The sequence below is a fragment of the Mus musculus genome, chromosome 2 (assembly GCF_000001635.26).
Source record: "Mus musculus strain C57BL/6J chromosome 2, GRCm38.p6 C57BL/6J".
Lineage (NCBI taxonomy): Eukaryota > Metazoa > Chordata > Mammalia > Rodentia > Muridae > Mus > Mus musculus.
The window spans coordinates 84,385,764-84,412,773 of record NC_000068.7 but is presented as its reverse complement, the minus strand read 5'-3'; the positions used below and the strand labels follow the sequence as shown (position 1 = coordinate 84,412,773).

The window sequence follows — 27,010 nt, the reverse complement described above, 5'->3', positions numbered from 1 at the left end:
CATAATCAGATGTAATGCTTAAGTTTCCTACTGTGTTCTGAAGTTGTTCTGTTTACTGACACCCTGCAGATTGTGAGAATATACCACAAAGATATGTTTAGGTCCAAACTCACAATAACAGCACATGAGGGCAAAACAAATTACATATTTAAATTAAGTAGTCATCTTTTAAAAAAACTCTAAGCATTCAAACCAAAATGCCAAAAATATTTCCAAAGATATATAGAAGACTTTCTTTTTTAAGCCTTGGTTCTGAATAAGTAACATTGTTATTCAGGCACACATTTTCCCTCTATGAATCATATAATTTAGAAGTATCAAAAACTTGCTATTAATTTACATGATAACTTTTCTGCCTTTACTGGACTCAGAGGTAAAAACTCATACATACATACACAGATGCATACACACAGAAACAGGCATATGATGGGACACACACACACACACACACACACACACACACACACACATATATGCACACATACATGAGAAAGCATACATTAACTCAAGGGATTTTCTTTTATTTGCCATTTTAAAACAAAATAAATTTTAATAAAATAAAACAAAACAATCACATTGAAGTTGGATAAGGCAATGGAACAGAAGGAAAAGATCCCCAAGAGAAGGCACAAGAATTAGAGACCCACTTGCCCACACATTCAGAAGTCCCATAAAAGTACTAAACTAAAACCTATAATATATACACAAAGGACCTAGTGCAGACCTGTGCAGGTCCTGTGCTTGCCGTTTCAGTCTCTGAGTTCATGTGAACCTTGCTCAGTTCATTTAATGGGCCTAGTTCTCCATCTCCTCTGTCTCTTACAGTATTTCTGCCTCCTCTTCTACAGGGTTTTCTCAGCTCTAAGGGAAGGATTTGATGGAAACATCTCATTTAGAGCTATGCCTTCCAGGGACTCTCTCTTCGCATAATGTCTGGCTGTGGTCCTCTGTATTTGTTCCCATCTGCAGGAGGAAGCTTCTCTGATGATGGCTGAATAAGGCACTGATCTATGAGTATAGCAGAATATCTTTAGGAGACATTTTATTGTTACTTCGTTGTTTTTGAATCTTTATTGTTACTTTTTTTTGGCCAGTAGTATTTGGCTTTACCCAAGGCCTCTGGGGATATCTAGTCTCTGGTTCTTGGTCACCCAAGCATTGTCAAGTATGGGTTCCTTCTTATGGGGTAGTTCTTAAGTCAGACAGGGTTAACCAAACATTGGTTGGTTAGACTCAGGGTTTTTCATCATTGGTAACCCAAAATTCTATTACTAGTTTCCTAGAAGACTCAGAGTATTAAGTAGATTTTAAAAACAAAATCAGATGGCTAGAATTCAGAGAAGTAAATTATACTCATTAAATTCCAAGTACACAGTTAATTCTTATAATGATACTTATGAACTCTCATGAATATTGTAACATTTTGACTGTAAAAGGAAGAAAAAGATTCAATTTGTTTGCATTATGAGAGTCAAAGCCATTCCCCCCACCCTGTATTCTTGCCATACATATTTTGATTCAAAGATTCAAAATACACAATTCTCTGCAGTTATACTACACCAATATTCTATACAGTTTTCTTTCTAAACTTTGTGTCTCACTTACAGATTGTATCTATTATAAATATCCTACTTAAACATCTTTTTTTTTTTTTTTTTTCTGAGACAGGGTTTCTCTGTGTAGCCATGACTGCCCTGGAACTCACTCTGTAGACCAGGCTGGCCTCGAACTCAGAGATTCATCTGCTTTTGCCTCTCGAGCACTGAGATTAAAGGTGTGTGCCACCACCTCCTGACTAATAAATTTCCCATTTAAGTAAGCATCCTCTTACTAGAACCTGGTGTGAACGTCAAGTTCCTGCATCACTGATTTACACATTTAGTCCTCCCTGTAAACTGTTTCCCTATACTAGGCTCTAGTTATCTGAAGATCACTTACCTGGCATAACCTTTTTAAGTAATATATTATTTAGTTTTACTGTTTCTATTTTTTGTTATGAAAGCACAATCATGTTTTCTCTGGCAAATGTTTTGTTTACATAGCATTGTAGTTTTTGAGATACATCAGCGTTAGAGTCTGCTGTGTGATATATTATTTAACACTACTTCAGTATTCCATTCCATGACTGTATCGGAGTGTACCTATCCTTTCTTCTGTGGAATGTTAGAGCTGCTTCCAACATTTGACTTTTACAAGCCATGAAGTTATAAACAGTCCCTAACATATCTCCCCATAAACTGCATGGATTTTTTTTTTAGAGAAAAGATTTATAAGACATATTTCTAAGCCATCCATAATAGTGACCCTATTTAAATTCTCACCAACAGTAGATGAGACACTTATTGCACCATAGCCTTTCCAAAACTGTGTATTGTCAAACATTCTAACTTTTGCCACTCTGGAGGGTGTAACACAATATCTCATTGTGGTTTTGATTTACATTTCTCTGGTCATGAATCATGGTGAATTTGCTTGTTAAAATAATAAAAATTTTCCTCTTAAACATATGCTTCAAATTAGGTAATAATTAGTTGATTTAGAGGAACTGACTAAGCCACTTTTTGTGGATCACCTATCATGATTTCTCTATTGTCTATCATCTATCTATCCATCACCTATCAATCATTGGTTGATACTTATCCTCTCTATATAGCTGAATTTTATTAACTACTGAAAATAAGTTATGGAGCTTACAGATCATCTGAATAGGATGTACCTCTTTCCCCACTGTTGTAATACTAACTTCTTATCCATTAAAACCTTATGGAAGGCACTGGAATTTGTGTTTTCACATGAGTCACAATTTGGCAACTACATAGTTGTCTTTTTAACCATAGGCTGAATTTATCTCATTTATTTCTTCAAGGCTTTGATTTCCTCCTAATAGAGTTAGGTGTAGGTTTATTTCTCTTTAGTTTATTTAAAGTCTTCATATTAATATCAAAACATTGATTTAAATAATGGAAACATTTTATGATGAAAGCTTATTTGCTATGTGTACATCCTGTGTTTCTTTTCTATGTTCTCAAGATCTAGTTTATTTTAATTCCATTTACTAGTTGCTTATTTATAAATTTTTATTTATTTATAAAAATTAGTTCTTTATTTTTAATCTAGTTATTTTTTATATTTTTGTGAGGTTCGTGTAATAATACTTTTTATACTTCATATTGGATATTAACTTACTTTTACAACACTATTTGGTACTATATGTATACTATATGTACAGCTATCATATAAAATGAATGTAAGTTTGAGAGCACTGGCTGTTCTTCCAGAGGACCCAGGTTCCATTCCCAGCACCCACATGATAACTCATAACCGTCTGTCACTCCAGCTCTTGAGCCTCCAAGGGCACTAGACACACACGATACACATACAAACTGACAAAACACCCATCCAATTAAATAAATACGTGTTAAACTTAAAGTACGCACATGGCAACTTATACACCACAGTTTTGTTCATATATGCAAGATATTTATCAATCAAAGTTAACTCCATATTTAACTTTATGATAACCAGGGTAACTGGTTTCATGACCTAATTATCCAAGGGTTTAAAATACTCTTCCATGGTCACTTTGGGATTTAAAAAATGAAAATTTTAGAATTATACTGAGAAAAAAAAACCACTAATATTCCTCAGCTGTTTCTATTTCCAGCGGCCTTTTCTAATAAGTTGGGAAAATATTCAAAATAAACTTCAACTTTGAACCTGCTGAATTCCATATGGGTGCCAATAAAGCCTGAGGCTGGAGTTTTTATTTTTTTCAAAAGCATTTTTAGAAAAACCCAATTCTAGATTTAGACAGCATTGGTTTACAGCTAAGTAAATCTTAATATAACCAGATCTTGATCCTAATAATAGCAAAGTTAGATTACAATTATATATAGAAACTATGGAAGCATAATACATTTTTCTTATCTATAGAGTAGTATTACAAGGTAATTAAAATAAGATTTTGCTAACAAAATGCTATGTTTTAAAAAATAGTCTTCTTAATATGTTTGAATGTGTCTTTATTAGATATTTTCTTTACTTACATTTCAAATGTTATCCCCTTTCCTGGTTTCCTCTCCCCCTGCTCACCAACCCACCCACTCCCGCTTCCTGGCCCTGGCATTCACGTAAGCTTTTGCCTTGACTTTATAGATATACTTGACAACGGCCTAGATGATCATTAAAGCATGGCAGTAGATTCGTGGATCATGAGGGCAGGATCAACAAAATTTCTCAGCTCACAGTGAGAGGTAGACACATCACAGAACACAAATTTGACATCTTTGAAGTTCAGTAAATTTTAATGCAGTATGAATGTAAAGCAGCGAAAAATATATAATGATCTCGCCTAACTGTTAGCGTTCACTCGACCTGGAAAGATGTATACAAGCCAACATATGCATTCAGTTTATTTATCAGTAGAGACAAGTTCGTTTCTGGCCCTAAATGTCTCTGGGTTCCTCTTAGATCAGATCTATGACTACACTTGCTTTCAATCCTTCCACTCTGACAATGCTAACTTTCTACCCATGCCTCACACCAGCTAAGTCATTCCTGTCTCAGAACCATTTTCAAACCATCAATGTAGGACCAACGTCTCCCTAGGGCAGTCACAGCAGCCTGCCTCCCTCACCAACTAGGCTAACACTACGTCCTTGGAGGCTTTTCACGATAGCCACAGTCTTCTCCTTATACTTCATTTGTTCGCATTGTTTTTCTTTGCTGCACTTACTACCACTGGACCTTTACCGATCTAACTGTTGGTAAACTTTCTCCTTAGTAGCTCTAGCAGGAATGGACTATGGTGTCCTTAACTTATAGAGCACAGCTACACTCCTGTAGACTTTACCTCTTTCTAGTGCTGAGATCTCAAGCAATAGGAAACACCTGGCCCCATGTTTTGTCCCTCAGTGACCCTGTTATAAGGACATGTTGCCAAGCTACAAAAACAAAAACAAAGTGTTTTTTTTTTTTTTTTTTCCCCTTCTCATTTCTGGGCTAGTTTAATGGTAACCTAAATGAGACAGATGTATCTCCTCTGAACTTCCCGTTCAAACCCACCATTTAAACTGAGTATTTTGACAGAGAACCACACTAGTATATGCTCTTAGGTTAAGTTCTGTATGATCCCACTTTCCACTTACAATTTTAGCAAATTCACAGGCATCTTCTTTTGTCATCCAGGGCCCTATGATGATACAGCAACATCTTGTGCTACCAACTGTCAAAACTTTGGATGGTCTAACACTCAGGTATTGCATATATTTCAACAAAATATATAAAGTAACATCTTGGATTGGCAATAAAGTCAAGGGTATTAAGAATGCATTAAGTATAGGGACAAAAATTCCACAGAAGATTGCGCAGTTTACTTCTGAATAAAAACATTGAGTGGCAACCCAATAAACTACTGATATAGGTGGAATTGTGTGCACCTATCAACTCAAAATTAGTGTCTTAGGACATTGCAAAGTAGATTTAACCCTATAATTGTGTGTCTTGGGCTAGATGGTTAGGAATATTAAGCTAATTTTAAATGTGTCATATTTTTATGGTAGTGATTTAATGATATAATTTAAGTTTAAAGTCATTTAATATATGCATGTTACATTGATCTAGAGATGATTTTTAAATATGATAATATAGCTAGGTCATTCATTTGAACTTAATGTCTGCTTGGTATAGGATTCTTTGTTTTCCTTTTTATTTTATTAAAAACAATGAATTTATGAAATTCTTGGGCAAATGGATGTATCTGGAGGATATCATCCTTTTTTTCCCCACATTTTTTAAAATTAGATATTTTCCTCATTTACATTTCAAATGCTGTCCCAAAAGTCCCCTATACCCTTCCCGCACCCTTCTCCCTTACCCACTCACTCCCATTTCTTGACCCTGGTGTTTCCCTGAACTGGGGCATATAAAGTTTGCTAGACCAAGGGGCCTCTCTTCCCAATGATGGCCGACTAGGCCATCTTCTGCTACATATGCAGCTAGAGACACGAGCTCTGGGGGGTACTGATTAGTTCATATTGTTGTTCCACCTATAATGTTGCAGACCCCTTCAGCTCCTTGGGTACTTTCTCTAGCTCCTCCATTGGGGGGCCCTGTATTCCATCTTATAGATGACTGTGAGCATCCACTTCTGTATTTGCCCGGCACTGGCAAAGCCTCACAGGAGACAGCTATATCAGGGGTCCCTTCAGCAAAATCTTGCTGGGGTATGCAATAGTGTTTGTGTTTGGTGGCTGATTATGGGATGGATCCCCGGGTGGGGCAGTCTCTGGATGGTCCATCCTTTTGTCTTAGATCCAAATGTTGTCTCTGCAACTCCTTCCATGGATATTTTATACCGTATTCTAGGGAGAAATGAAGTATCCACGCGTTGGTCTTCCTTCTTCGTGATTTTCTTGTGTTTTGGAGATTGTATCTTGGGTATTGTAGCTTTCTGGGCTAATATCCACTTATCAGTGAGTGCATATCAAGTGACTTGTTTTGTGATTGGGTTACCTCACTCAGGATGATATCCTCCAGATACATCCATTTGCCCAAGAATTTCATAAATTCATTGTTTTTAATAGCTGAGTAGCACTCCATTGTGTAAATGTACCACATTTTCTGTATCCATTCTTCTGTTGAGGGACATTTGTGTTTTTTCCAGCTTCTGGCTATTATAAATAGAGCTGCTATGAACATAGTGGAGAATGTGTCCTTATCACATGTTCGAACATCTTCTGGGTATATGCTCAGGAGAGGTATTGCTGGATCTAGTGGTAGTACTATGTCCAGTTTTCTGAGGAACCGCCAGACTGATTTCCAGAGTGGTTGTATCAGCTTGCAATCCCACCAGCAATGGAGGAGTGTTCCTCTTTCTCCACATCCTCACCAGCATCTGCTGTCATGTGAATTTTTTGATCCTAGCCATTCTGACTGGTGTGAGGTGGAATCTCAGGGTTGTTTTGATTTGCATTTCTCTGATGATTAAGGATATTGTACATTTTTTCAAGTGCTTCTCAGCGGATTCTTATTTTTCTCAACCACATAATCACTGTTAGATCATGTCTGTGAATGGGGTGAGATAAAAGTTTCTTATAATTAGAATACACAGGGCACCTTAATTATAAATAAAAGAACAGTCATATGAGCTGCGTCACTATTTTGCAGTATTCCAGATACCATTTTTAGGAATCCTTAGAAAACACTGAATTTTATTCTGTCAAAGAACAGCAAGCTTCATAGGTTTTGGTGCATCCAAAAAGACAGATGTGTCAGTCATTGTAGTGCTATGGCAAATAAAATAACTAAGCATCTATTTGCTGCACCTGACAGTCCCCATAATATTTAATTAGATCTTCTTACACTAACTTACTTTTGGTAAAGCTGAAGGTTTTTTTTTAATAATTCAAAAATGATTTTCCTATGAAGGTATAATAATTGTACTGAAAGTAAAATTGTGTTATCTTATTAAAGTTTTGTGAGATGGTTCCTTTCTCTCTCTCTCTCTCTCTCTCTCTCTCTCTCTCTCTCTCTCTCTCTCTCTCTTTCTTCCTCTCTTTCTCTCTTTCTCTCTCTCTCTCTCTCTCTTTCTCTTTCTTTCTTATTTCTGAGCTGTGCATTTCTTAATAAAGAATTCCCAACTAGGTCCCAAAATAGAGCATGTGTAATTGTCCTTTGTCCCATTGCCTGTCTTTGGGAACTCATGAGTGCTCTGTCCCTTAATGTGTCAGCTTCCTCTACACCCTGCATTTCAGATGACTCAGTGTTCCTCACAGCAAGGTCTGAGTGCACCGAAAGCCAACATGTATGTGACAGCTAGCTGCCTTTGTCTTCCTGATATTCCCAATGTGATGTGACGCCAAATCACGTCTTATAATCTTGCTTCATAATGATAGCAGGGAAGAACCTGTAAGAGGAGATTTTTTTTTAATAGAAAATAACTGGGTTTGGCTTCCCAATGTGTGTATCATAATTTGGCATCAGGGAAGATTATACAATATTTTAGAATATCACTCCAATGTGAAAATTGTAGCATGTATTTAGTAGTTTTGAAGAAATGGAATGAGAGGTACAAATTTAAACTGCTGTCTCTTCAGTTGCTTCATCCCATATGACTTATTGAGCATGGTAGTGTGTGTGTAATGCTAAATGTGCCTTTCTAATTATTTTTATTTTAACAATTAACTTTAAAGTGCAAATTAATTTAAAATCCAGCAACTAATAGGTTCAAAATATCATCACCATGGCGATGAAACATGTAACTAAAAGTAGGAATTGACTTCCATTCATCAGTTTGAATCAATGATGGTTTTGTTTTGGTCTAATAAAATAGCCCAAAGCTGAGACCAAGGAGACATGATGCCTGGTTTTAGCTCAGTGCCACTGTCGTGGAACATATTGTAATTCACTAACTCCCTTGGCTCCTATATTCTAAGTCTGAAGTCTGTAAAGCAAGCAGATGACACTGCAAGATTTTCAAGTCCTCCTCAGTTCTGAGAATCTGGCATATCTGTTAAAATCCTTTGTCCTAAAGATGAGCTGAAAACCCATCAGCATATGCATTTCTTTCTAACTAATAACAACATGGTCACACTTCTGGTCTTCTAGCTCCAAGCATTTTGGAATGGTTAATTTACACAATCACTTGGCACACTCCAAAACCTGACTAATGAGAGATAGAAGGGGACAAAGAGCAACCTCTCTGACTACATTATACTTTGAAAGGGACCTAATAATAGCTATCACTGATGTTTAATAATCTTGCTCAAAGGTCTTTTGACACAAAATGGTAAAAATATCAATGATAATGCATTTCTAAATATTTTCTAGGAATATTTCACGTTTAAATCTTTACCTAATTTGAATTGAATCTAAGATATTTTCCCACAAATTTAAGATTCATGTTTCACACACCTTTACTAGTTTATCCTGATCATATTGCCTAAAAATTCTGTTCAGTAATTATTACAAAATTATAGTAACCAAGTTGTTTGGATTTTAGCTTCCATTTGGCTTTTCTTTTAGCTTGAACACTAGAATTATTTGTTAATTCTGCTATACTTAGTGTTATTTTGAAGTTAAATAATCAATCTTGGTCTTGGAAATATGAATATAAATATTGGTCAAGAATAAACAGTTATTATTATTTTATTTTCTATCTGGCCTTAATTAATCTTTCAGTCAAAGCATGTTAAATATCTTTTATCAACTATGTCAATCTTGATAAAATATTTTCTTCTAAAATATGCTATAATGAATACAATAAAATATAACTCTATTTATTTATTTATTTATGTATTTATTTATTTATTTATTTATATTTGTTTATATAGATGCTGGTTGTTGAACTCAGGACCTAACACATGCTAGGAACAGGCTGTACTAGAGCTACATACCTGACTATCTATAATTCATGGATATCTATTAGGGTTATAGCTCTATTAGTTATTCTTCACTTTCAGCTAGCTCTGCTGTGCTACCTCTATGTCTTGCAAAGATTATCCAATTTTTGTGTAATTCATCTCCTTAGTAGTAGATGCCTTCAGCATGTTACGTGAATGTATAGAGTCCTACTAGCATTTAAAAATATTGTTTATATTTCTACTGGTCAGTAAAGACAGATGCAACACACATGTTTCTGTTCAGATGAGCAAGTTTCTACTTCAAACATTTGAGAGATTTCTAGAACCTATGAAGAAACAAAGGGTATGTTTATAAAAGGGGCAGAGTTGTTCACTATATTTTTGCAGGAAGTTCCTGCTGTGGCTAAATGCGCTCTACTTTCTTAGACTATTATAGATATCTCACAAAGGAAAACCAAAGACAAATATTTGCAGCTGTTTATATGCTGAATCTAAAACCTCCCTCCAATGAGAACCAGACCTTGGATGTAAAGGAAAGGAAAACTATGACTCAATCTGCCTGAAGATTGAACTGCCAAGCCCCAGCTCCTGGTCACGTTCATAGCGATAGATTGGAAAGATCCACTTCATTGCAGTCAGAACATTTTTATATTCTAGTCTAGTATTATCATCAGCTATTCTACCTTTTTTTAGATTTTAAAAAACGTGTATGAATGTTTTATTTACATGTATGTGCACCACGTGTCCAAGACAGCATGCCTGGTATCCAGGAATCCCAGAGAGTATTGGATCCATAGAACTTGAATGACAGATAGTTATGACCCACTATGTAAGTTTTGGGAACTGAATCCAAGTCCTCTACAGAAGCAACAAGTGCTCTTAATCATTAATCCACCTGTCTAGCTCCCTAGTATTCTGTCTTTTATATGGTAAAATTCACACACACACACACATATACATACATATATATATATATATATATATATATGTGAATATATACACATACACACACACAATACAGTTGTTTGAACTTAGGTTTAATAATAGAATAAATGGCATCAATTCACTCTAAAATAGGCATCATGAGACTTTCCCAGTCTTGTTCAAATTTGGGTTGATATCCAACAAAACAGAAAAATTATCCAGGCTTAAAATATTCCATTTCATTTATTCTGGTTATTGGTGTTACTTTATTTGCTGTTGGTGTTTTGTTCTTTATTTCTGCCATGTTCCTTTGAGTAGATCATTGGAACATAACTTTCTCTTTGCACATAGATTAGTTTTTAAGAAAACTTCCTTGACACAGTTTTAAATACATATGATTCTATAAACTAAATGCACTTTATTTCAGATACAAGAGAAAATATAACCTTAGTTCAAAAATAAGCTTTTCTTCAATATTTGTCAATAATCACATGTGCCAAACATATCAATTTAAGATCTTTCTTAAAGCTGTGCATGGTAGCATATAACTTTTATCTCAACACTTTGGTAACAGGGTCAGGGAAATCTAAATTCACAGATATACTGGACTACACAAAGTGACCTTGTTACAATCAATCAATCAATCAATCAATCAATCAATCAATCAAGCAAACAAACAAGACAAACAAGTCTGTTTTCCGCTCCCATGTGTGTGCCTGTGTGTGTCTGTGCATCCATATGCTGGAACGTAGGACAGAGGGCAACACTGAGTATTGCTCCTTAAGAGGCTTCTATCTAGTAACCATGTTAACTAGATTAAATAATGAAGGAATTAGACTCATAGACTTAATTAAATTCATTACTAAGATAATATGCAAATGAATATATAGAGTTAGGACTGGTGGACCAGGTCTGTAATCTTAGCTACTCTACCGGGGAGGGTGAAACAGGAGACTTTCAAGCTTATGGACCGTGTCACTTATCATGACTCCATCTTAGAGTAAAAGACAGAAGAGAAAAACTGGAGATAGAGATCAGTGGTAGGACTCTTGCCCAGGATGCACAAAGCCTTAGGTTTAACCCTAGTAAAACTGTCAAAAAGTAAGAAATAGGAAATAGTCTCTACCTTTCACATGATACAGCTCTATGCCTTTCAAAATTTATAGATATTTATAATCACAAATGAGTAGGACAGAATGCTTCACATAACCATTGTTTATAAGCCAACCACCATTAAAGCTTGTATCGTGGCTGGTTTATAAATGGACAGATATAATTGTATGTATGTACAGTGTGATATCTTGAAGCACATATACATGGCATTAGACTACTACATCCAGCCACTTAGCACATGAATCTTTTTACACAGTTACTTTTTTTGTGGTGGAAACACCAATAGCACCTTTCAAGGATTCCTAATCTTGCCATTAATTACAATCAGCATGCTGCCCAATCAATGCACCTTTTGAACGTATTCCTTGTCTGTAACTAATTTTGTGCCCTGTGACCACTGTCTCCCCAACCACCAACTCCATCAACTCCACAATGTCTTTGGGGACTGCAATTTACCATCCAGGTATGTAAGATGAACTATTTTACATTCCACGTGACTGAGGCCATATGGTGTTTCTCATCCTGTGCCTGGCTCATTTCTCTCAGTATAACATCCTTTGGGTTAATCAATGTCTTTTTAAACGCAGATACTTCCTTTTTTTTAATGGCTAAAATCATGTATGTGCAGCGCATTTCCTCAGCCAGTCAACAGTTGGAAGTGTACTTAATTTGGTTCCATATCTTGGTTATAAATAGTGTTGCAGACTTCATATCCATAGAACACACCCAATAGCCAGATTATAGAAGAGTTCTATTCCTATTGTTTTTTTTTCTCTCTCTCAGCCCATGGATCAGGATGTAGCTTTCATCTGCTGTGATAGTAATGGATGAAACCTCTGAAACTGGAAACAAGCTCTTAATTAGAAACGTTCTCTTATAAAAGTGGCCTTGGCCATACTGTCTCTTCACAGCAATAAAACAGCGACTAAGACAAATATCAAAGCAGTTTTAAGTTGCATTTCTTTTTTTTTTTCCATTTTTTATTAGGTATTTAGCTCATTTACATTTCCAATGCTATACCAAAAGTCCCCCATACCCACCCACCCCCACTCCCCTGCCCACCCACTCCCCCTTTTTGGCCCTGGTGTTCCCCTGTACTGGGGCATATAAAGTTTGCAAGTCCAATGGGCCTCTCTTTCCAGTGATGGCCGACTAGGCCATCTTTTGATACATATGCAGCTAGAGTCAAGAGCTCCGGGGTACTGGTTAGTTCATAATGTTGTTCCGCCTATAGGGTTGCAGATCCCTTTAGCTCCTTGGGTACTTTCTCTAGCTCCTCCACTGGGAGCCCTGTGATCCATCCATTAGCTGACTGTGAGCATCCACTTCTGTGTTTGCTAGGCCCCGGCATAGTCTCACAAGAGACAGCTACATCTGGGTCCTTTCGATAAAATCTTGCTAGTGTATGCAATGGTGTCAGCGTTTGGATGCTGATTATGGGGTGGATCCCTGGATATGGAAGTCTCTACATGGACCATCCTTTCATCTCAGCTCCAAACTTTGTCTCTGTAACTCCTTCCAAGGGTGTTTTGTTCCCACTTCTAAGGAGGGGCCTATTGTTTTTTTAAAAATATTTTTATTAGGTATTTTCCTCATTTACATTTCCAATGCTATCCCAAAAGTCCCCCATACCCTCCCACCCACTCCCACTTTTTGGCCCTGGCGTTCCCCTGTACCGGGGCATATAAAGTTTGCAAGTCCAATGGGCCTCTCTTTCCAGTGATGGCCGACTAGGCCATCTTTTGATACATATGCAGCTAGAGTCAAGAGCTCCGGGGTACTGGTTAGTTCATAATGTTGTTCCACCTATAGGTTTGCAGATCCCTTTAGCTCCTTGGGTACTTTCTCTAGCTCCTCCATTGGGGGCCCTGTGATCCATCCAATAGCTGTCTATTCCTATTGTTTTAAGGAAGCCCTATTTTCCATAATGTCCACATTAGCTATATATGGGCAAGGGTTTCTTTTTCGCCATGTTGACACATCCTTTCTCATCTTTCATGGATTTCATCCTAAGTATTCTAACCAATGGGAGGTGATACCATGGGGGCAAGACTAGAGAGACACTGATTACAGGATAAAAATTTCCGTGTATCTAGGGTATGGTCACAGTATGGGGACTATAGTCAATGACAACATATTTTCTTGACATATCAAACATTAAAATCTTTCTTAGTCAATATTTTATATATAAAAAATCCTCACAGTTTAGAATCTCTTTGTGGTAGGAAGAAAACAATGTCAGAGACACAGCAAGTTTCCTGCCATAGACATCCTGAGATGCTGACCCAGCATGCAGGGTGTCTTCATGAGCTTCAGATCTGTGTTTTTCCCTCAGATTATACAGAAGGATTTATTTTTGTCTTGTTTCTCAACATTTTCAAGGCATACTGCCTCTGTTTTTGTTGTTTTGTTTTGTTTGGTACTTCTAGTTTATGGTTACATCCGCTTATCCATGCACACACTTTGGGGAACTGATCTGAGGCCTGCTCACCGTTCTCTAGGGTATCATTGAAAAGCTTTTGTTGAAAAGTTCAGTGACATACATTGCCAGCTTAAACCCTTAGTCAGTGTCCCAACCTTTAGAAGACATTCATCTACATGTGTCCAGAGTGGAAGTCTCTTCTCTCCTGTATCCCTGATTCCATCAGTTCACGGGCTCACACTCAGATGGATGCCCTACAGCAAACCCTCTTTTCCATATGCTGCACTCCGATGTTTGCAGCTTCAGGCTTTGCCCCCAAGCCTGTGACCTGTGATACTAATCAAAGAGTGTCTCCACAGTGCCATTTTCTATTTTTAACTAAACCAACTAGTTAATCAATAATAATAATAATAATAATAATAATAATAATAATAATAATAAAAAGAACACTTTGCATTTCATGTTTTCTAGGAGGTTCAGTGCCCCGGGGATGTGAACAAAAGTGCGAGGGGGTAGATTATTGTGTTAGCTGCAGGCAGACGACATCCTTAGCCAATTGCACATCTGTCGTTTGACCTAGGGATTTATTTGTTTATTTGTTTACCCATATCTTTATTTGTTTTTTCGAGACAGGGTTTTTCCTTTTTACCCTGGCTTTCCTGGTATTCTCTTTGTAAATAAGGCTGACCTCAAATTCACAGAGACTTGCCTGCTTCTGCCTCTCAAGGGATTAAAGGTGTGTACCTCTCCACCATGGCAGTATTATCTATTTTATAATGATAAAAAAATAGTTTTCTCATTCTCTTATAAGGTAGGCTGCTGATAATTACGGGCTTTTTCAATACAGGATAGACTTTCAATGAGACCCTTTTTGAGATGACTGTGATCTACATAAAGATATTAGCAGTATGTTTAAAATTTGCTCACGTTTATAATCTTGTTATTTAAAGTTACTACTGTGTAAAACAGTTGAGTAGTATTGAGAAATCCAGAAAATTCCTTGAGTGAAAGTATATTAATTGACTTTGGTAAGCAAGTGCAATTATACAACTTTCCTATACTCAAAGCAAGGTGGGAAAATTTCCTTCTCATAGGCAAAATTTGCATACAAGTTATATAAATCAACGCTATAACACTATTCTCTCAGTTTAGATATAATGCTTTCCATCCTTTCTGCTGGATTGGAGCAACTAACTATATCCAATATTAAATTTTCATTACAGCAATGGCTAACACTCACCGAACGCTTATACTTTGCTAGAAAACGGTTTCAGCTCATTATTGGCTGATCTTTTATTTTGTGAACACATGAATATTATATAGAGCATGACATCATTATTATTTATGTAAGCATTGAGTTTAGAAGAGTTAACTATCTTTCCTAAGTGACAAGGACATGTACAGAAGTTTATATGATTAATCCAACACAATTCATCTTCAGGCACTGTCTATACTCATCTGGTGCCCATTTTCAGTCTTGCAACTATCCGGTCCCCACTTCCTCCAGATCCAGGTGTTGGCAAAGCAGCTTTGAATTACCCTCACTGGTATTTCATAGTTATGGAGACACAAACCACAGTTTTCTTTGTGTGACCATTCTTTCACCACCAACACACAAATCTAGAGGCTGAGTAAAAGGAGTATTTAAAGATCAGGCCATTAGTTATTAAAAACTGCTGAATGGTATAATAATTTATATTATTATCTGGGGTGTTCAAAACCCTCTTTTATCTTTTTACTATGCTAATAAGAATGATTTAAATATTGTTAGAGCCTAACAGCATTCTCTTGCTTTCCTCTTATGAGAACATGGACGAATGCATTGCCGTTATCAGGGTAGTATAACAACGTGCCTTGCTCCCTCCTGTCTTATGCCTTTGCTTGTTTTGTTTCTTCTATTTGGAATCTATTCTCTCTCCTAATTTCTCACTCCTCTACTTATGTTTCAGGGCTAAGTTGTTCTAGTCATCTTAGAGCCCCACAAACATAAAACCTTAGAACGATCAGTCTTTTTAGCACAGACTAAGAAGCAGAAGTCCCTTCTTGCCATGGCTTTCCGTTTCCATGGTTTCAGTTATCCAGAGACAAGAGAAATGGAACATTGCAAAGAAAAATGATTAACATTTTACCCTTGTGCAGCTGTTCTGAGTAGCATGATGGAATCTTGCGTGGCTCTGTGCCATCTAACTCAGGATTTTAATCGACCCTTTGTCCAGCATATCATGCTACATATGTGACTGGGCCTTGAGGCACATTAATCTGGTAGGAACTGCCATGCTTATCAGGATAGAAGTCACAGCATTCACTGCTTGTGTTTGAGTTGTGCTTTATTCTACATATGTTCCTCAAAGCACATGGGTAGCAATGCTGTCAATCAATTTTATTGCAGTATTTTGTTATAATTTTTCCATATTCTGTGTTATTAACTACTTTGATCTTATTTTCAATGACCATGAATTAAACTTTATCAAAGTTGTGTACAGGTATGAGAAAATCTACTGGTGGTACTGGAGTGCACTCCAGGCAGATAGGAGAACTCTTGTCATTAAATGTTCACTGTGTTTAATTTGTCGTCTGGACCAGATTACAAATTCTCAGAGAACAAAGTACACATAGCACACATTCTAGTCATAGTCATGCTAATTGACAGAAAATAATCAATAAAAGTAGTTCTATGTAGAAGTACTTCCTGAAACTTACTGAGCAACAAATACTTTGAGGTGTCACCAACTGTGAACCAATACTTAATTTACCCACTCTATTTTACACTAAGCCTGAGGGTATTGAGGCTTGAGTCCTTATCTTTGGATGCCTAAATTATTGAGAGAAAGCATGCTTAGAAAATAGATAGGAGAAGAAAAGTTATACATTCTAAATAGTTTAGAGAAGTGGGCCAGTATATGAAGCTGCATCCATCTCTACAGCTCAATTATCTACCATGTTCCGGGTAGGGACTCTAGGAAGAAACGTGCAGTTTCCCCTTAAAGGAAAAACACCGTGTATCTCCTTAGCATGGCTTAGGGACAGGCCCTCCCAAGGGTAGGTGGTCTCTTGTCCAATGATTGACCCTTCCCAAGTAGGATATTAGGTTTTATCAAACCACAGATACTGTTCTCTTCACTAGGACTTTGTTTTGTCTGTAATAGACCTTTATTGCTATCTTAACACACATGAGTGAGATTCAACTTAATAGTAATTGCAATGTTTTTGTTTCCCCTTTTCTCCCTCCCTCAGTCCCTCTCTCCCTATCTTCCCTCCCTCCCTCTCTATCTCTCTTCTTTCTTTCTTCTTTCCTTTTCTTCTTTCTTTTGTTTCAGTGTGACATACACATGACAGTATTAGGACTGAAATCCTGTTTGCATGCTAACATATCAGTATCAACATTACATAATCCTAAACTATTACAGCCGAGTTCCTCTCAATTGTTTTAAGATTGCCTATGCTAGAGTTTAGCAGTAGTTGATTAAGTTGCTTTGTGCTTCTGGCAGGTTGCACTCCCAGCCACCAGCCAGAGCCCTCTGGATTAGTGAATGAAACACACACACACACACACACACACACACACACACACACACACACACACACAGAGGCTGGGCAGCTCTAATCCTTCCCGCTGCTAGCAAACACTCTCTCCAATCCTCCTGAGTTAACATCTTTTAAAATCTATGTTTCATCTCTGATATTCCAAACACAACTGGGGAGGTGGCTTGTGTGGCCACTTTTCTTGATTCTCACATGTCAGTGGTCCTTTATGTCTGGTCTTTCTACTTCCCTGTCATGGTGATGTCTCCTTCTTCCTTTCTTCCTCTCCATCCCCACCCTGCAAATCCAAAGGTCCCGCTTCAGTCTACCGGCCCAACTATTGATCGTTGGCTCTTTATTGACTGATCAAAAACCATTTGGGGTCAAGAAGCTTCAGCTTTTGAACACCGATTTTGGGAGCTGAATTAATTCCAAGCCCTAGAACCAATCTCCAACACTGGAGTCGGGGGAGAATGCTCTCATTGGGCAAGAGCACTTGGTGGTTAAGCAGAGGACTGACTTCTAATCCCAGTATTCATCTAAGAAGCCAGGTATGGCTGCACCTCCTAGGGGTCCCAGCATGATGAGGAGTAGAACAGGAGGAACATTGGGGCTTACTGCTTCCAGGTTAGTGGAAGCTCTGTCGTCACAGGAGCAAGGCAAAAAATGTCAGCGCAAACACATGCACACACATCATACACACAAATCCCCATTGCCTTGAAAACCATTTTCTTAACGTACTTTGTGCAGTAGTCTCAGTACTTGTAGGGCTGTTGAGTCCAAGGAGAGAGAAGGGCATGATTTCTAAGAGGGGGGGAAATAGACAAATTTGAACTATCAAGGAGCTTCTGCTCTTTACATTTTTATCAGTAATTAAAGTTGGTAATTACTTCAAACACCCCTTCTTTTATCAAACAAACACCAGAATAAAAATCAATATATTGCTCATTTAAAAACAAACAAACAAACAAACAAACAAAATTATATATATATATTTACTCATTTAGCTTAAGGAAAGAGGAAGATTTACCACACAGAAATCATCTAATCAGAAAGCCATAAATCCCACATCTACAGTGCTGTTATTCCCAAAACAAAATACTTAGACTACAGATGTCCACAGGAGCCATGGGTCTCTAACCTGTCCCCCCTGAAGGCCCCTGGCTCCATCTCCTACTCTCTGTCTATAAAGTTCTTTTCCTATGAGCTGTGGGAAAGGTGTTCTTTCCCAAATCAGCAAACTTTATTCTTAGCTCAAACTTGGTATTTGCTTCTTCAAGGGTCCTACTTGGCTTAATCAATCCTGTATTCCATGGGCTCCAAGTTTTGCAATATCTCTGTGCTTTCCACAACCAGTGTTACAAAAGGAGGGAGTAGGCAGAATATTATTGCTTTGTTTCTGTAAGATCAAGTTCACCAGGGTTGCTACCCTGCTTTCCTCTGTACCAGTTTTTAAAGCTGGCCAAGGTAGTCTTTCCTAAGTCTGCTCGAGATCCTAGTTTTTTCTAGTCTTTGGAGAAATCTAAATGTCTTTTGTATAGTCAACACCCCCATTATTATTGTAAAACGTCGATGTCAGTCTTATCTAAAAATAAAACTCCACTCCACAGGTCCTCCCACACCTACCACTAAACCCCTTTCTTCTCCTTTCCAAAAGCCAAACTCTTCAGAAGGCTTCTTCATTCTAATAATTTTCTTCCCTTACACCCAGCCCGGCTGCAACTGACATTTAACGAACAATCATAAACCAAATATTTCTCTCTGCTGGAACCAGATGTTTGCAGGTGGTACCGGGCGCAGACCAGAGTCTTAGGCACGTTATCTAATTCTAAGTTCAGTGTAGTCTTCAGGTCTCTACCTGCCTTCACAACCTGTCTCATAGCGCCTACTCCTTTGCCTTCTGTCCCCACCCACCTCTGATAGGAGCCATTTGCTTTTCTGTTTCTCAACAACTATCCTCTAACTGCAGATGTCTAGTGAAATACCACTTCCTCTGGGAAATCATCCCTTGAGCCACTGTATGAGGTCATCGCTTCCCTTCATAGGGCTTATCTTCATTTGCAACTTTAAATTTGTGCTTCAAATTTATACTGTCTCTACAGGACAACTTATCAAGAACTTTTATCTTATCTCCTTTCAATTCTTGTTGCATTGCTCATACCTTGTCCTCTGTCAGGTGCCTACTGGTGTCTCAATAAATCATGTCATAGTGTGTGGATCCTGCTTTGGAGCACTATTGTGTCGCTGTCCTCCGTGGGTAGGCCATCATTCAAATTGCTTGACTCTAAAGTCAAACATCTGCTGCTGAATCTCTTCTGCTTAAAGTTACTAAACTCTCCTAATACTTGAGGAAGGAAACTGTCAGAAAATACGTATTTCCATACAGATGCTAGACCCCAGCATCTCTTTGTTGTCCCAGAGAGACATCCTTACTCTCCACGAAGGTTATGACCAAGTCACAACAAACAAGCCTTAGAAGCTGACTCAGAGGACTGAGGAAAAAGTTGTAAACACTTTCCCAGGGAGATCAAGGCAATTATCCATCATTATTGGGCAAACAGGGTCAATTTAAGGCATTCACATGTAAAACATCCCTTCACAAAACCACTCAGCCCCATGACAGTCTTGGGAGAAAGATAGTGATGCCAGGGACAGAAACGACTCCAGACCTTTGAGCAAGAACACTTGTTGGCAATGCTCTGAAGTCATTTACTTATAAATCCCATAAACACGATTGCTACTTTTTTGTAACAAATAAATGTAATACTTCCACAAAATTGCTTAGATTACTATCTAGACTATAGAGAAGAGGAATTCGATAAAAACAATAAGAGGAAAAAAACCCCTCTCTCTTATTTTCCTTCATCTTGGTGTCTTTAGTTATCACAGGAATATAATTATTTCCAACTGTATGGTGATTAAATTACTTCATTTCTTTTACTAAAAGGTTATGGGTTGCTTTCTAAACCATGCATATTTATATGTACCTATCAATAGGATAATCCCGAGTCAAAACAAAAAACAGTTGCAGCAGGCGGGGTTTTTGACAGAAGATGAAGGTCATATATTCACTTCCCAGATACTTTAGTGTAAGAATTGGGCTCAGACAGGGTCCCCAATGGAGGAGTTAGATAAAGGACTGAAGGAGCTGAAGGGGTTTGTAACCTCATAGGAAGAACAACAATTTCAAGCAACCAAACCTCCCTCCCCCAGAGCTCCCAGGGACTAAACCACCAACCAAGGAGTACACATGGAGGGACCTATAGCTCTAGCCACATTTGTAGCAGAGGATGGTTTTGTCAGGCATCAATGGGAGGGGAGGCCCTTGGTCCTGTGAAGGCTTAATGCTCCAGTGTAGGGGAATTCGAGGGCGGGGAAGTGGGAGTGGGTGGGTATATGGGGGAACACCCTCATAGAAGCATGAGGAGGGGAATGGGATAAGGGGTTTCCTGGGGGTGATGGAAAAGAGGATAACATTTGAAATGAAAATAAAGAAAATAACCAATTAAGAAGAAAAAAAAAAAGAAAAGATAATTTAAATGATTCATTAATTAAATAAAATTTAAATGATTAAAAAAAAAAAAGAATTGGGCTCAGTGGGGATTTTTTTTTTTTTTTTGGGTGCGTGAGGGTGGTGTTCTGTCTGTCTGTCTGTCTGTCTGTCTCGTTCTTTTGATACATGGCCTTCACTGTTGGTCATTCTGGCATAGATCTCACTGTGTCTCCCAGGCTTACCTCAATTGAGGCAGGCCTCCTGTAGACCTCTGAAGAGCAAGCAGGAGTTGCCATTCATTGTCTTTAGTTTTTATAAGGAAAAAAAAAAAAACTTCACACATAGTAGAAAACCCAGTTTGGGTCTGAGGCTGTAGCTCAGTGGCAGAGGACTCCCCCAGCACATAAGAACCCCTGAACCTAATCCCAAACACTAAAACATAACAACAGTAAAACTGGCATGATTCTTGCCTTGAACATCTTTGAGTCTTATAGCTGGTCTCTATTTTTCAATAATGTTCCAAATAATCTTTAAAATATAAGGCAAATCTCTTTCAGAATATTTATTAAAGCCCCGGGAAGACAAAACTCATGTTACCTATAAAACAAAAGCTAAAAAAAAAAATAATCACTTTTCTACATCTACCAACAAGAAAATTGTGTTAAGTATTAAATTGTAACTTTTGTTTCCTGTAGGCTCCCCGTTTTTAGCGTAAACTTTTATATTTAATGTATTTGCATTTATACACACTTTGTTTATAATGATGTGATTATCCATAGATTTTACTTGGAACAATAGACTTGAAAAAGAGTCAATGTACATTAAGAGTCAGGTACCATATCCTAATCTGAATTAAAGAGGAAGGAAAATGGAGCCCACCAAATGAGGGATGGTACTGCTCATAGACTAAATATATAAATGTCCAATAGCAGAATTAGAACAGCACATGAAGGTAGGATCCTTAGGAAATCTTTTGTACCATGCTCAAAACGCCTTAGGACCACGTCTGTTATCTGTTCTAGACGCCATCTGTCTCCACTGTAATCCCTGGGCTTGGTTAAAATTAGCACCTGGGTTTCTTCATACTCTAATGGTTTTTGATTCTTTACACATAACTTGTTACTTAGAGGTGTGTCTTTGCTAAAGACAGCTGTAATGGCAGAGTTCCACATATTTATACCAAGCCTTATCTCAGTCCTTACCTTATGCCAAATAATAATTTTTTTTTCTCATTCTTTTATTGAGGTTCTTCTACTATGATGTGAAAGTCAGTGTCAGCATAGGCTTAGGATTAATAAGAAAAATGTATCTCTAAAATTTTGAATGTATGCTACAGATGAATTAATAGAAATAGGCAATTGAAATTTCTCAGACTTTTTCATTTGATTGTTGTGATTTATTTATTTCTCTTACTGAATATAGATTTTTTTTCTCACATCATATACCCTGATTACTCTTCCCAGTTCCTCCCTCCCTCCCTCCCCATTTGCATCCACCCCTTCTGTTTCTCAATAGAAAACAAGCAGGTTACCAGGATTTACTTTGTCTACTAAGTTTTTATGTTCTTCAAAGGTTTTCTTTAGCAAGTATATTGCTTTTTCTTATTTATGTTACAGATTAACAAGGTGAAACATCTTAGCAAGTCATGTATATGTATAAACACAAATATGCACACAGAAAACATACACAAAAGTCAGAAAGCTGTATCCTTTTTCAAACAGTTATCTTTTCAATACCAATGAATGCATGACCATATTTACTTTGTAAACAATAGATAAAAATTAATAAATTAATTATGAATAATGGTTAGTTTCTCAATATCCCTTGCTGTTTCAAAACTCTTGTTGCATTCATTTCCTTACTGGAAATTCCCTTTCCTCTTGCAAAACCAGAATCCTCCATGATTTTCTTTAACAGGTCTATTCCACAGAAAACATGTTTAAAGCATAAATTGATTATTTTCTGTCATATTATGCTTTCCTACAAATGATTTTCATAAGTTAATCAAAACACACTATGATACTATGGAACAAGAAATTATTGGGAATATTCCAGAACTTAAAAAGTCATCTCAGATTAAGTGATGCTTTTATTCTCATCAGGGTCTTCTGCCCCTAATGGGATGTTAGTGGGGTCTATTGTGAAACTTTCCCAAGATATTCCATAAATGATGGTGATAAATCTTATCTGCTTTACAGCCACCCACTGGCACCATTTAATAGGAACACAGGCAGCATTAGAATGTATACAATGATGAAAGCACACAAACATATATGCACACACACACACACACACACACACACACACACACACACAGAGACACTCACACACACCCGTGTACAGACACATGCATGTCTTAAACAGTACAGGTAAGAACATAAAAACAGCATATCTAAGTTACTCCCTAGTTCTCAGCTGCAAAGGAACCCAGCAGACACACTCTTAAACATAAGTGGTACAGGTTTTTCTTCCCTTTGACCCAGTTTCCTTGCATCTCTTTACACTGATATTTCTTGAGCTAAAACCCTCCCATTAGTTACAGACCACATTATCTGTCACCTCCATTGTTTCTGGCTTTCCTCTTTATCCAGGAATGGATGAAGCTAACAAAAACAAATGTTGATAGTGCAGACTCAGAAGGCCCCTTTCAGTCTGTTGTGACAAAGTGTGAAAGACTTCCCCTCCTTAATAATACAGTCCTCCTGGGGGGGGGGATGGGGAGAGAGAGAGAGAGAGAGAGAGAGAGAGAGAGAGAGACTTGCACATTACCATTTACTACTGCTTTTAAAGACAGGGCTAATATGTATTTTTAAAGGCACAAACAGACAAAGTGAAAAGCAGCTGCTGCATATGTAGCAGAGGATGGCCATCAATGTCATCAATGGGAGGAGAGGTCCTTGGTCCTGGAAGGTTCTATGCCCCAGTATAGGGGAGTGCGAGGGCCAGGAAGCAGGAGTGGGTGGTTTGGTGAGCAGGGGTAGGGGGTAGGGGGTACGGGTTTGGGGCTTTCGGAGGGGAAACCAGGAAAGGGGATAACACTTGAAATGTAAATAAAGAAAATATCTAAAAAAAAAAAAAAAAAAAAAAAAGACAAAGAAAAAGGAAAAGCAGCTGCGTCACGCGCACACAGCCAAGGCATTTGATTAGAAACAAATGACTCAGACACAACTCTCCTCTCCATTTACTCTTGAATGTCTTACATTCCACTATCTTCAGGGGCCCACAACCACAACGTTTACTTTACGAAAGGCCGAGACAGTTTGTTCGGTTAAATATTCATACATGCCGGGCGGTGGTGGCGCACGCCTTTAATCCCAGCACTTGGGAGGCAGAGACTGGCGAATTTCTGAGTTCAAGGCCAGCCTGGTCTACAGTGTGAGTTTCAGGATAGCCGGGGCTACACAGAGAAACCCTGTCTTGAAAAACCAAAAAAAAAAAAAAAAAAAAAAAAAAAAACCAAAAAAAAAAAAAAAACAAAAACCATATATATATATTTATACATAATTCGACTTGACATTGCAAGTCTTGTAACTGTGACCAATCACAGAGTGAGCCAGGACATACCGTTCTGCTCCGGGGAGAGACCACCACTTGCTGTCCAGACAACAGTTCCCAGGGACTGTTTTCAGCTGGTGATTACGGAGGTTGCCCTCCACGATTCCTCTAGGTACTCATGATGCACGTGCTTGCTGCTCCTGTCTTACAACTGCAGAAGCCTGGAGAGATGCCACAGATCACACCGCCTTTGTCCCCTGCTAGCAAATGTCCCTGCAGCCTTCTACATGGAATCTGTACTCTCTGCCCTGTTTTTCACTTCTAGTGTCGGCCTGATAGCCCTCCCATCAAATACAACACTTATACTGTTATTTCTAATTGGGTTTTAAATGCCAAATTGCCATACTGTCTACATAATCATTTTGACTCCTGCCCCAAAATGCCTCATAGAATTTCCCAGGCATGGCCATCACCAAAATATGGGTTAGATAGTGTTTATCTTTTGCTTATTTTCATCTATTTCCCTTTGAGATTGCCATTGTTTTGTAGTTTAGAAAGGCTTTTGTCAAGGAAACTGTGTGGAAGGCAGACGGACGCGTAGCTGGTGATATAACTCTGCATTGTAGTTAGAGAGATATCTACGCGGCAGTCTTTCGAAACAGCCCAGACAGATTCAGCCTGTTCGTGCATGTGTTTTCTTGCTTTTCAGAAACAACAAAAGATATTTAAAAAGAGATAAAGTGAAAAAGAGACTTAGTACATATCTTCAGAAGTACCAAGTACCTTAAAACCAGTTCTGGAGAATTGCGTCCATTTCTTTATTGAAGACGTATTTTCCAGGCTGGTCTTCACTTCCTGGGTTTAAGAGCACATCCTCATTTGGCCTCAAGGTGCGGGGTCTAAAAATAGCACCTAATTTTTCTTCCTCTTTTAGGTTGTTTAAGTGTTTACAAACAAGTTGTATTTTCTGTTTTGATTTTTTTTTTCACTTGGAGCAAACCGTGCTTGGGTGAACAGACTTTTCCCTGGATGCCTGGGTTGAAAGGGGGTGGGGGTGGGGCGTTGGGAAGTGCTGCGTTTGTTTCTTCCGGATAGGTTTTGTTTTGGGTAGGACACACTATGGGAAGATTCCCAGAAAGAGCCAGGAGGCTGTGAAGTTAGGAAACATTTCAATGATGTTAAGGCCTATTAAACCTGTCAAGCGTGACAGGGCAGTTTTTTTTTTTTTTTTTTTTTTTTTTTTTTTTTTTCCTTTAACACATCCTGGTCCACTTAGAGCTGCGAGTCAGAAAAAGTGCTTGGCCCAACGTTTTAGCAGGAAAGAAAGCTATTTTAAAAGTCTTTTGGGAACATGTTTGTGCAACAGGAAAAAACATACAATTGGGTTGATAATAGCAGCTCGTAAAGGTTAGAGCCTCTGAAACCGGTTTGCCATCTTCACAGGGAACGTGTTGTTCCGCAGTGGCGGTTCTCACTTAAACACAGCTTAATTCAGCAAGGAGCCCCTTCCTGCCGACTTCTTTTACACTGGAAAGTCTATTTTTAAATCACAACCCAGACATAATCCCAGGAGTTGATCATTAAATTAAGTAGTGTTTGGGATGTGCAAAATTACAGCAGCTCCCAGGGTGTCAGAGAGCCTGTGCAGCGGATACCGAAAGCTTCACACCCAAGTGTCCGCTGGTGAGTTCCCTGAGCATCCCAAGTTCCTCACAGTGCCTTGTATCTTCAGTCACATTGCCTGGCTCGCTCCTGTATCCTTGCCCTTGTGTTTCTAGGTCTTTATCCCTAGAGAGCTGGGCTTTTTACCCTCTGCTCATATATATCTTCGCTGACTTTGAATTCATTACCAGTGTTCCTCAATCTTCCTAGTGCTGCGACCCTTTAATTCAGTTCTTTCTGTTGTGGTGCCCTCCAACCATAGCGCTCATTGGTCATCACTCAGATCCTTTAGCCTTTAAAAATTGAAGTATTATTATTATTATTATTCTGTAGTAAAAATTCTTTTTGTATTAAAGATCCCTTATCACACATGTGATTTGCAAATTTGTCCCTCTGTGTTGGGTTGCCTTTTTGTTTTCATTTCCTGTGTGTATGTGTGTGTGTGTCTGAATGTGTGTGTGTGTGTGAGTTATGAGTGTGTGTGTACGAGTGTGTATGCATGTAACTGTGTGAGTATATGAGTGTGTATGTGTGTGAGAGTGTATGAGTGTGTGTGTACATTGAATCTAGGATCTTGCTCATTCTGGCTCACTCTTCTACCACTGAGATGCCCTCAGAACCTTTCTTCCACAATGGCGCCATTTGTACACAAGCATCTATAATTTTGATGTAGTCAATCTATTTTTTGTCATTGTGACTTGCCCTTCCTTTTGATGTCAAGTCTAAAAGAGTATTTCCTAAATCATGAAGACAAAATGGCCTTAAATACTTTCTTCAGAGAATAATAAGGTTTACTCTTTGTGTTGAATATTAACATATTCCACAGACATACTTTAAGTATTGATCATCAGAGAACATATACTTCCCCTTAACACTCACTTGATAGTTCCATAGGATTTAAAAGTGTTAGCTAAGAATTATTTCCAGGGTACAGAATATACTAGGCAAGGAATGATAATCTTTTACTTTGATTAAAAAAGTCCTTTTATATCTAGAGTGTTCGGTGGAAAGAAATAG

The 27,010-nt window shown here is 38.0% G+C and overlaps 1 protein-coding gene across 2 annotated transcripts in view; it reads left to right on the top strand.

Moving 5' to 3' along the window:
- Nucleotides 1-27,010, top strand: part of Calcrl (calcitonin receptor-like) — a 94,780-nt gene that overhangs the window by 12,632 nt on the left and 55,138 nt on the right. Inside the window, exon 2 of one of the 2 annotated variants that reach the window (NM_018782.2) lies at nucleotides 5,188-5,255. The exons of the other annotated variant lie outside the window; for it this stretch is intronic. The gene's annotated coding sequence lies outside the window, so the exon portion shown is untranslated. The remainder of the gene's footprint in view (nucleotides 1-5,187; nucleotides 5,256-27,010) is intronic. 2 annotated transcript variants of the gene reach the window in all.